We start from the raw sequence: 10598 nt of genomic DNA, 5'->3' as shown, positions 1-10598 counted from the left end.
TAGTGGGTTTGTTGTTGTTTTTGTTATGTTTTTTGTTGTTGTTGTTGTTTTGTTTTGTTTTTTTTACAGTTGAGTTGATAAGGGTCCTTTTGTGACAACTTATTTTACTCCAGTTTTAAAGGAGCTGGAAAAAACTCTTTTTTTATACAAACGGATTTGTCCTATCTCAGGAGTATTTGGGAAAGCTTCGTATATGGCCTCTATTTTAGAAAAAGACGTTGCATATTGAGAAAAGGGAAGCTTAAAGCAGCTGCAAGAACCAGAAGTCAAGAATTCTGTGAAAAGGCTAAGAAAATCATCAAGGCAACTCCCAAAATTCTGTATTAGAAAACAAAACATAAGATGGAACTAAGAGATCATTAGATTTAGTTTCTGCTTACTGCATTAAATGGAAGAATCACATCTTAAACAGTATAGTCAGCCTTCTATGCACTATCATTTTTTTCCTTTTCCAAATCATCACAGAACAAGATGCAAGTAAGACCAAATTTGGAATACCATCACAGAAATTCAAAATATTACTGAGTACAAATAACTTCAATATTCATGGACAAGTCTCTATGAAAACTTCTTGGCTTGCTTTGCCTCACAAAATTAGGACCTAAAACTAGTCATAACATTGGTCATAAATATCTGAAGAGTAAATTCCACTGAGGAAAAAAAAAAAAAAGGCATTTTAATCCCAAACACCATGAGAATACAAGAAGATACTAGTCACGATAGATTTAGGCTGGAAAAAAGAGTTCTGAAGGTCAGAAGAACAGGATTCTGGAACATCTTTAAGACTTCAGACAAATATTTGAACCTGCCAGTTCCCATTACGCTTAGAAGTCAGAAACTGTTGTATGTTAATCTGTTTAATTACACTATGTGTGTACACAAATACAACACTGTAATAATTAAGCCAGTTTTTTCCTCCTTAGGTGGTAACCACATGAGACTACAGATTCCCCAGAAAGATTTTTCCTCTTTCCCCTCTGAAAATTCTACTTTGAATCAATGGTGTTTAAAAAAATAAACTTTCTAAATGTGAAAACCACTGTGGGACCAATGTATGAAAAGCATCTGCATTTTTTTCAGCAATAAAACAGAATTCATCATGGTACAAAAGCAAAAGACAGCTTGTAATCATGAAATTTCCGATTAACATACAAAGTTCTTCTTCAAGTTTCATTCTATATTACAATTTACCTTTAATTTATTGTTACTGGGAAAAATTATGCAATAGCCAAAACATCTAACTTTTACGTTTTGCCTGCAACGCTTGTTAGCTAAAAACATCCAGGCAATCAGCACATAAAACATGGACACAAAAAGTCTCCCTAGGGACAGCGACAGGACCCAAGGGAACGGCATGGAGCTGAAACAGGGGAGGGTCAGGCTGGGGGTTAAGGAAAGGTTCTGCACCCAGAGGGTGGTCGGGCACTGGGACAGGCTGCCCAGGGCAGTGGGCACAGCACTGAGCCTGGTGGAGTTCAAGAAGTGTTTGTACAATGCTCTCAGACATCTGGTCTGATATTTGTGTGGTCCTGTGCAGGCCAGGAGTTGGACTCAATGATCTTTATGGGTCCTTTCCAACTCAGGATATTATGTTATTATATGAGAATACACAGACAAGGAGATCTGGATGAACAAACTACCCAAAACGGTGCTGTGGAATATATCTCAGGTGTAATACTGACTCTCATATTCTAATAGAATTTGCATAGTTTCTCACAATTTAAAAAAAAATACGTATCTCCCTCCCCCGCCCCCCCGGGCTTACCAGGAAGTGGAAAAAAACATTGGATGCTCACTCATTCTCAAACCATTTGTCCCAAATTAGAGACTCCAGCCACAAGAACTATGTTGGTTAGCGATTTCACCCTCCTTCACTCCTGAATGATTTCACTAAATGGGCAGGCAGACTGGCAGTACGTGGCAGTTGCTTCTAACTGTGAAGCATAAGAATACTATAGGCTAAGCACGGTGCTCAGCCCTGGCAATTATCTGTTAGTCCAGCTCCCATCTCTGCACAGCACATCAAAAATGGGAATACAGTGCAGACACATAGCTGACTCATTACAAAGTAACCGTTGAGTCACTACAGGCAGAATCAGGTGAATTTACAGATGACTTAGCTGTAGGGATAAACCAGGAAGCAGCTGTGCTAACAAAAGCCACAGAACAAAAGGGGTAAGGCATGCTATCAGACCTAGTAAAGACTAAAAGCAATTAAAAGCAACAAAACTTTAAAGTAAAAATACAAGTCTCCAAAACAAATACCGTAGTATTTGATTCCACAATTTATAATCCAGTCTGACTTCCTCCATGTATTAGAAACCCATAGAAAAACATATAGCACTGCTCCTGCTAATACATTGAGAGAGAGTTATTTTCTCTACAGTCACCTCCAATCTGGCATTAAAAATATCAGGAAAACAAAGGACACTGAAGTCTGGAGTAAATTAATGGTTATAGTTAGATAAAAACTGAAGTGATCACTCCCACTCTAAAGATGATTTTTTATGCAGAATTTCTTGTAGCTTCACTTCCATTCATCAGCTCTTCAGAAATATCTCCTCCCTGTTTGTCTACTTATAACACATCCCAAACAGCCAAATGGCATCTCTGAAGTGTGTAATACAGCTCAGGCATTGGAAAAGTGACTCCCATGAAAAATCCTCTGAGGCAAGCAGTGCTGGCTGCGTAAGTGGACATGAGAGCCTGCAAAGAGTGAGGGGTGAGGAGTCAGGGAGAAATGATCTTCTGGGACACTGCAGGCACAAAGTGCAGGGGAAGCAATTGTAATCTAAGCATTCTTTGACTGCTTTAACTTTCAAGGATACCATGCTTCTATCTTTTGTTTCCTATGGATAGGTGTACTGGGTCTGGCTGGGATGTTAACTTTCCCTGCAGCAGCCCATACAGTGCTGCGCTCTGCACTTGTAGGTAGAACAGCAGTGGTATCACACCAGTGTTGTGTCTGCTGCTGAGCAGTGCTGGCACAGCATCAGGGCTCTCTCTGACCCTCCTAGGGGGTGGGCCAAAAAGTGAGAAAGAAACACCACCAGGGCAGCTGACCTAAACCACCCAAAGGGATATTCCATACCATGTGATGTCACACTCAGCAATAAAAGGTGAAAAAAGGAAGAAGAGGGGAGGGGTGGGCTCTTGTTGCGAAAACGTCTGTCCTCCTCCCGAACACCGGCTACATGCGTTGAGGCCCTGCTTCAAGGACATGGTCAAGCATTGCTCATCTGTGGGAAGTAGAGAGTTATTCCCTTTCCTCTGCACTTCCACATAGCCTTTACTTGTTTTGTTTTGTTATTCCCTTTCCCCCTCCCTCTTCCCCTTTCCCTTTTTTCCCTTTAGTTGTACTGTTTAATTAATAATAATATTTCCTTAATAATATATATTTATATATATATATATATATTTTTTTTTCCTTGTTAATTAAATTACCCTTATCTCAACCCGTGAGTTGTTCTTTCCTTTACTTCTTCCCCTCCTCATCTGAGGAGGGGGAGTTAGAGCACAGTTGTGGGTTTCAGCTGCCTAGCACGGTAAAACCACCACAATAGGCCAAAGCAGAAAAAAATACACATGATTTTTAAACTAAAAAATCCTGAAAAGACAGTAGAAACTGTAGAAATAGTATCTACTCACTTAGCTGCTACTAGTTTTTGAAGCTATTTTCATTTTTTTCAATGGTTTAATTAGTTTATAAGAGAAAAAGACAAATTACATAGTATCTCATTTTAAATGTATTAAACTGTAACAGTTTTGTGACTCACTGGAACAAAGCTTTAAAACATGTAATATTACCTTTTGTTTTCCCAGGTCCACACCCCTTACCCACTAGAGGTGTTCTAGAGGTGTTACCCATTGCTAGAGGTGTTCTAGCAATGAAAAGCAACTCTTTGGTTTATCAGACACAGTTACAAAGTTCAAGCATCATCCTGTAATGAAACATTGCTGTCATGTAACAACCTTTTGAGCGTATGCTGTCTTAATGCCCCTTTCAGCAGTCTCCAGTCTTTTCAAAAGCATTAACAAAGATAAAGTCCTCCTCCTTGTTTACATCCTCACAAATTTTACATGGAAGAACAAGAGTTCGATGGCTTAGCAGTCATGATTCTGAGAAGTACCTTCTGAAAAAGATAAAACATCATTCAGAGTTCTGAAAGATTGCTCGAGCTGTACTTCCTTAGAAAAATCAAAATGTTTTATCCTGCAACTTCAGTTTACACATTTCAACAAAAACAGAACCACGTCCAGTTAGGTTTTGAATATATCCACAGACTGGGTCTACACCACCTCTCTCTACAACCTGTTCCAGTGTTTGACCACCCTGGAAGTTTTTTCTTCTCTTCAGATTGAATTACATGGGTTTTACTAGTCCTTTTCGCCACTTTTTCTGTCTCCCTTTTCTTCATTCACTCCCATCAGTTGTTACACACATGGGTAAGATCCCCCTGAGCCTCTCTCCTCCAGGCTGAACTGTCCCAGCTCTGTCAGCATCTCCCCATATGAAAGACGCTGCAGTCCCTTCATCATCCTTGTGGCCCTTTGCTAGACTCCCTCCAGTAACTGCATGTCATAATTGTACCAGGGAGCCAAGAACTGGACACTGTGCTCCATATGTAGCCTCACCAGCAAGAGCAGTGTCGAGGGAAACGATCACCTCCCTTAACTTGCTGGCAGTGCTCCTCCTAAAACAGCCCAGCACGCTGTTGGCCTTTGCTGTTGTGAGGACCCACTGCTGGCTAATGGTCAGCTTGCTGTGCACCAGTGTCCCCACATCCTTCTCTACAACACTGCTTACCAACTCGCCAGCACGTACCAGCATGTATAGTTAGTCATCCCCACATGCAGCACTTTGCATTTTCCCTTTGTTGAACTTCACAAGGATCCTCTCTCTCTCCAGTTCTCCAGCTTGCCCAAACACCTAGTGTAACAGCCACTCCTCCCAGTTTTATATCATCTGCAAATTTGCTGAGGATAAACTCTGCCTCATCACCCACGTCATTAGTAACGTTAAATATTACTGGCTCCCTGGATCCTCTTTCTGATGAGAGAAATTAACATCCAATCTCTTCTAGAATCTCTCACTATCACCATGACTTTTCAAAGATGATCATTGAAGGGCCTTGGAATGATACCTGTCAGCTCCCTCAGCACTTGTGCGTGCACCTGGTCAGGTCCCAAGCACTTCAGTGAATCTTCTTAAAGTGTTCCCTAACCCAATCCTCCTCCACTGAGGGCGGAGGAAAAAAAACACAGCGGAGCTTTAAGATGACAAAGACATGAGATCAGAGACTGTCACCACCCATGCCCCGTAAGAGCATGTTGTTTAACTTGTCTAACCAGTACTTAGCAGGCAGAGGAAAGACAGTCCCACAAGTGCTGAAGACGTCCAGCTTGAGGGAGGTCTCTCCAGTCAGTACACGAAACATTTGAGCCCATAGCAACACTATTTGTCTCAACTACCAGAACGAATAAAACCAGCTTTGCTTTTTCATCATATGCTAGCAGGAAGAGACAGATAGACAGTGGCATCACTACAGTAAGAAAAAAGCTTTTCAGAATGATAGCAAAATAGCTCAAACCCCAGAATCTAATAATTTGATTTACTAAAAGATTGTATGCTGTTAACCATCAAGGATTTACTGTATTAAATACAGCCTACTTAAATAGAGCCATCTAAAACTTTATAGGAAAACAATTTTTACAATAATGCTAAAAAATAGGAAAAAAAAAAAAAAAAAGACAGATGAAACCATCTCACCAGAAACTAGATAGGAGGAGAAAAAAGCATTCTCAGCTTCTGTAATTCTCGTGCTCCAACGATAGCCTATATTACTTTACATAAAACAGTTTTAGTGACACAATGTATTGCAGACATCACTAGAAGATTATAACAAAGCAAAATTATAAACTCAGGTAGGTAGAAATGCTTGAAGCTTGTGAGTGAAATAACAAAGTCAGTTGTAACAACAACAAAAAAATCAGCCATGAATTCCCAAAGTTAGATTATAAAGGAAGAAACAAGTTCAAGATTCTTGATGCTCCCTGAAGACCAGTTTAGAATTTCAGTCTGCTGATTTGCATAGAGAAATCCACAAACAGAATAAATGTTAAAAGCGTGTGTATGTATATACACATATATAGTCCTCAGAAAAATTTGAAATTAACATGTACACATATCTAAGTAGCACATACTGTATGATCTTTTTCCTACGGCCTCACAGATTGTTATTACTTTAAGTAGAGCACACCACAAACCATGTGTGGGAACATTAACTTTAGCCCTCTGCTATAAACTTGTTGGATAATCCACCCTCATCTTGTCATAGTAATTTTAATATATTTATAAGCGGGGTAAAAGAAGGTTGTAAGTCACCATCACTGAAGTGTACTATAGTGTCATTATGACACTATAAAAAAAAAAAAAGTTGTATCTTATTCACTGCCTCAAGTTTGTCACTACTGCTGCTGTTTTGCTTCCTTGGCAATGACCTACAGCATGTATATCAAATCCCTCTTACTGCATCAAGAATGCAAAACAAAGTGTATATGAGTTTCTTAGGGGCCCAATAAGAAAGTCTGCATGACATCTTAGAAGAGACTGATCATCGACAGAAGGAAGGGAGAAGGAGGCACACTATTTCCTATGATGGAATTAAAACAACGTTCATACTATCAGAGATGTCAAGAAGCAACTTACTGCATTTCATGACAAAAAAAGAGAAAGCCAAGGTAAAAGAGCTTCTGGAGAAGCAGAAGACAAGGCAGAGCAACTTTGAAATGACCAAACTACAAAATAAATTGGTCCTACAGTTCTCCCATCTGGGGCCAGCTTCAAACATTTCACGTGCCTGATATGTTAGCCATAGAACAACTACACACTTGTTCTCTCAATCAGGCAAGGATACTACATACCCTAACCAGGTAACTACACAGTCCTAACCACCTGACTTACACAGCCTCTGTTCTTTGTAAACTAAATTCCTCAGGATTTTTCTTAATTAAACAGACAAAATAAGTCAAAACTTCTTCCTTCTGCTACAAAACCACATTTTCTTTTAAACAGAAAGTTTCCTGTGACAACATATCCTTCCCTGTAATCTCCAGTCAAAACTGTACTAATTTGAAGACACATGGAAGCTTTAAACAGTACTTTTGCTTAAACCCTACACTTCTCAATTTTTGTTTCCCTTTCAGAGAAGTTTTTTACAGTCATTTATTTAGTATGAATAATGAGAAACAATTTCAAGTTATCTTGCTATGCAAAATCTGTACATTAATAAAAGAATATTCAAACTATAATATAAGCTTTACAGTTCTTGAAACTTGAAATATTTCTACTGATCACAAATTGCTGCAAAAGCACAACTATTTGAACAAAAGATTATTTATTTTCCCCCATTTTCTCTCTATGCAGATATACAGACACAGGCAAAATAGAATAAACAAGGTTTCCTGTGCTGGGAATAAGATGAAATCCTCTGTCATACGTCCTCCAGAAGTCTTAATACACACCAAGGTATTAGAATTGTATGGTGTCAAACTGTATCAATTTTTTTCATCATGTAAGCTAACACATTCTCTAGTAAAAATACAGCCCCCTAAGACCTAACATTACAGTGACTTAGCAAAAACAAACAATGCAAGAAAAAACACATCTTCATGTCAACTTAGGGCCCAAGTTCCTTATGTGAGAATGACTCAACTGAAGAGTGCTTACTGGTCTTGTTTAGCATAAGGACCTAAAAGGTTAGTAGACAACGCCTAGTAGATGTTCTAAAAATCCCAACTACTGCTCTGTATTGCCTTCTTTCTCTACATAGATATGGTTTATGAGTAACAGGGCTTAGTCTACTCCCATGGATAAAGTATTCATGTCCCAGGATTCAAAACATCTTTTAAGGAGATATTTTAGATAGAGACAAAGTTCATAAGAAAGGTTAGAATGTCTTGATCCCTACTTTTAATTAAAAAAAAAAAAAAAAAGGCTTTTCCTTCTCAGACTTTACTAAAACCTCAATCTAAAAACAAAATACAAATAAAATAAAATTATTTTGTAGCATAGAATAACTGCTTATTTGAAGGTAAACCACAAGGTTCTTTCTGCTTGAAATCCTACACTTGCAGTACCACTTAGTGGAACTCTAGATAGACACTGACCTTGCCCTCTGCAAGGTTCAAAGTCCAAAAGCTGAAGTGTCAGTGCAGTAACATTGCCCTTCAGTTCAGAATACATTACACCAAAATCACTGGGAACGTTTTCACACTTTGGAGCCTTTGTGAGCAATCTGAACAAAAAGCAGTTATAAAATATAGCAGTTTTGAAATATCCCTAGCATATAAAGCAGGAAAAAAAATCTATATATTTCAGCTCTTTTGCAGCGTATGCTTACACAAATCACAGAAGAGTTGGTAGCACAAAATACAGCATTGCCTTCAGTCACTGTGTAACGCTACTGCTCGAAAACAGAGTTACAAAAACCAAAACAGAAAGTGTGCCAAGTCTCATTCAAGTTTGTCTTTAATCAGTTCTACATATAGTCCTCCTTGTAGGAGAGATTTTACTCCTAGTACTAAAAGAAATATGAGCAACTTCCCCAAAAATCCTTGATGAAGTATCACTGTTGAACTGCGTTAACCACACATTTTAAACAGAAGAAACTCACTAGAAGGGAGAAAAAAAGGAACCCAAAGTACATTACCTTGTGAAGTACTAAGAAAGCTAAGTATTTGCACAATTTCCCTATACTATTTTACATATTTAATTCCACTTCAGTGTTGCTTCAAGTTTCAGCTCTGCTTACACTTAAAATCTTCCACTAGTGGGTTTTTTGGTTGTGTTTTTTTTTTTTTTTTTTCTCCACATAGAGCAACCTATTCTATTCACAACAATTTCTCAACACAAACTACCCATTTTAGGATTCCACCAGAACAAATGTAACCATGAAAGAGCCATGCTGCTGACAGTTATTCCAGTACAAAAGCTATGTTTACATCAAGGCTTAACGTATAAGCTCTCTGGGGCAAGGACCTTATCTTCATATTTGTCTGCACTTACAAGACTGTCAGCACTGTACAAATAAAGCCCAAAGAAAGTATACATGTGGACCAACATGCTAGGCATTTTCCTCTCAATGCGCCTCACCCAGCTATCAATTCTGCTCAGGATACAAGGGCATAGCATAAAACACACACATAAATATGTGTCAAATACATATGCACACAAATCAGACAGACAACTGCACTTACCAAGTGCAAAAATTTTGAAAAGGAAAAAAAAAATCCTACCAGCAGCTGGAAAGATGTAAAGAAAGAGATAATTTAATAACGCTGAAAGGAAAACTTTTCAAAACATCCAGAAGAGGGAGTAGAGATAAAGCTGTGAGTAGGTGGGGGGATACAGCTCCTCAATTTCAGTGAGAGTTCCCCATCAAGAGGTAAGTTTCTCATATCACTGAAAGTAAACAGCTTGAAAAATAACACAGGCATCTCTTTTTCTATTATTTATGAAAAAGTGCCTGTATTACTACATTTGTGGGCATGTAATAGACAAAATCTAATGAAATGGCCACTTATACATGAATTCTTTCCATTCACCAGTTTTCAAGCAAAACACAGACTACTCCAACTAAAAGAATGAAGATAACTCTTCTGTGTTGCTCTAGTTCCTTTAGATGTGGTTCAGTTCATTCACTCAATCCCCAGCCACACTAAGCAGAAAAGCCCCAAGCCACAGCCACAGGGAATTACAGAAAGGCTCCTATTTATCATCTACAGATTCCTTATTTTTGTAACAGCAAAACTGAAATAGAAGTTAAAATAACAAAACAGCAAGGCCATTCACAGACAGCAAAATACTGAAGCTAGATCACAACCTTTACATAACTGACAACACATAGAGTAGAACTATTTCAGTGATCCTGAGAAATCATGATAAAATATTTATTTAGATGAAAGTCTTTCATTTGTAACTTTAAATAGAAAGTTACAGGGGAAAAATCCACTGTAGCAATTCTGAGATACGGTTTCCTATGCTTAATATTACTCTTTACTAGGCTTCTTCCCAAGTATCTTGGCAATGCAGTTATAGAGACCAATTTTGCTTATCAGCTCCTTGTTACTAACATTTTGGTATTGCAGAAGCTTTGAAAAATTTTGAAAAGGTGGTGGCTATGGTAAATGTATCCCCTTTACCAGACACTCTGTTATAGTCTACCCAATAATGCTTTAATTATTTAAAGCTTTGAGTAACCCAAGCGAGAGGAGAGGATTGTATTTAGTAAAATTACCACTGACTTTTGAATTAAGTTGTTCTGTCCATCTTAATTTTCTGTGAGGCAGTAGCAGTTCAGCTGAAAGCACACCTGCAAAGAAAATGTTGTAAACATATATTAATTTCCAGATTTAAACTTTATTTAGATTGAGAAACATTTACCTACTACAAGGAAAGACGGCAGCAATACATCCAAAAATGACATGTAAAATTGGTTAGCTAGCCAATATATTTTGGTTTTGAACCCTTCCCTAGCACATTTGTTATTACGGTATAGTTTCAAACCAGTTTCATTCCCACTATAGAACACGTAATT

The 10598-nt window shown here is 38.2% G+C and overlaps 1 protein-coding gene across 1 annotated transcript in view; it reads right to left on the bottom strand.

Moving 5' to 3' along the window:
• GPBP1 (GC-rich promoter binding protein 1) overlaps window positions 1-10598 on the bottom strand; it is a 41477-nt gene that overhangs the window by 24575 nt on the left and 6304 nt on the right. Inside the window, exon 2 of the mRNA XM_035310580.1 lies at window positions 10306-10373. The gene's annotated coding sequence lies outside the window, so the exon portion shown is untranslated. The remainder of the gene's footprint in view (window positions 1-10305; window positions 10374-10598) is intronic.

The sequence above is a fragment of the Oxyura jamaicensis genome, chromosome Z (assembly GCF_011077185.1).
Source record: "Oxyura jamaicensis isolate SHBP4307 breed ruddy duck chromosome Z, BPBGC_Ojam_1.0, whole genome shotgun sequence".
NCBI lineage: Eukaryota > Metazoa > Chordata > Aves > Anseriformes > Anatidae > Oxyura > Oxyura jamaicensis.
Note: the sequence above shows the minus strand (reverse complement) of the source record. Positions and strands in the feature narration are given on the sequence as shown.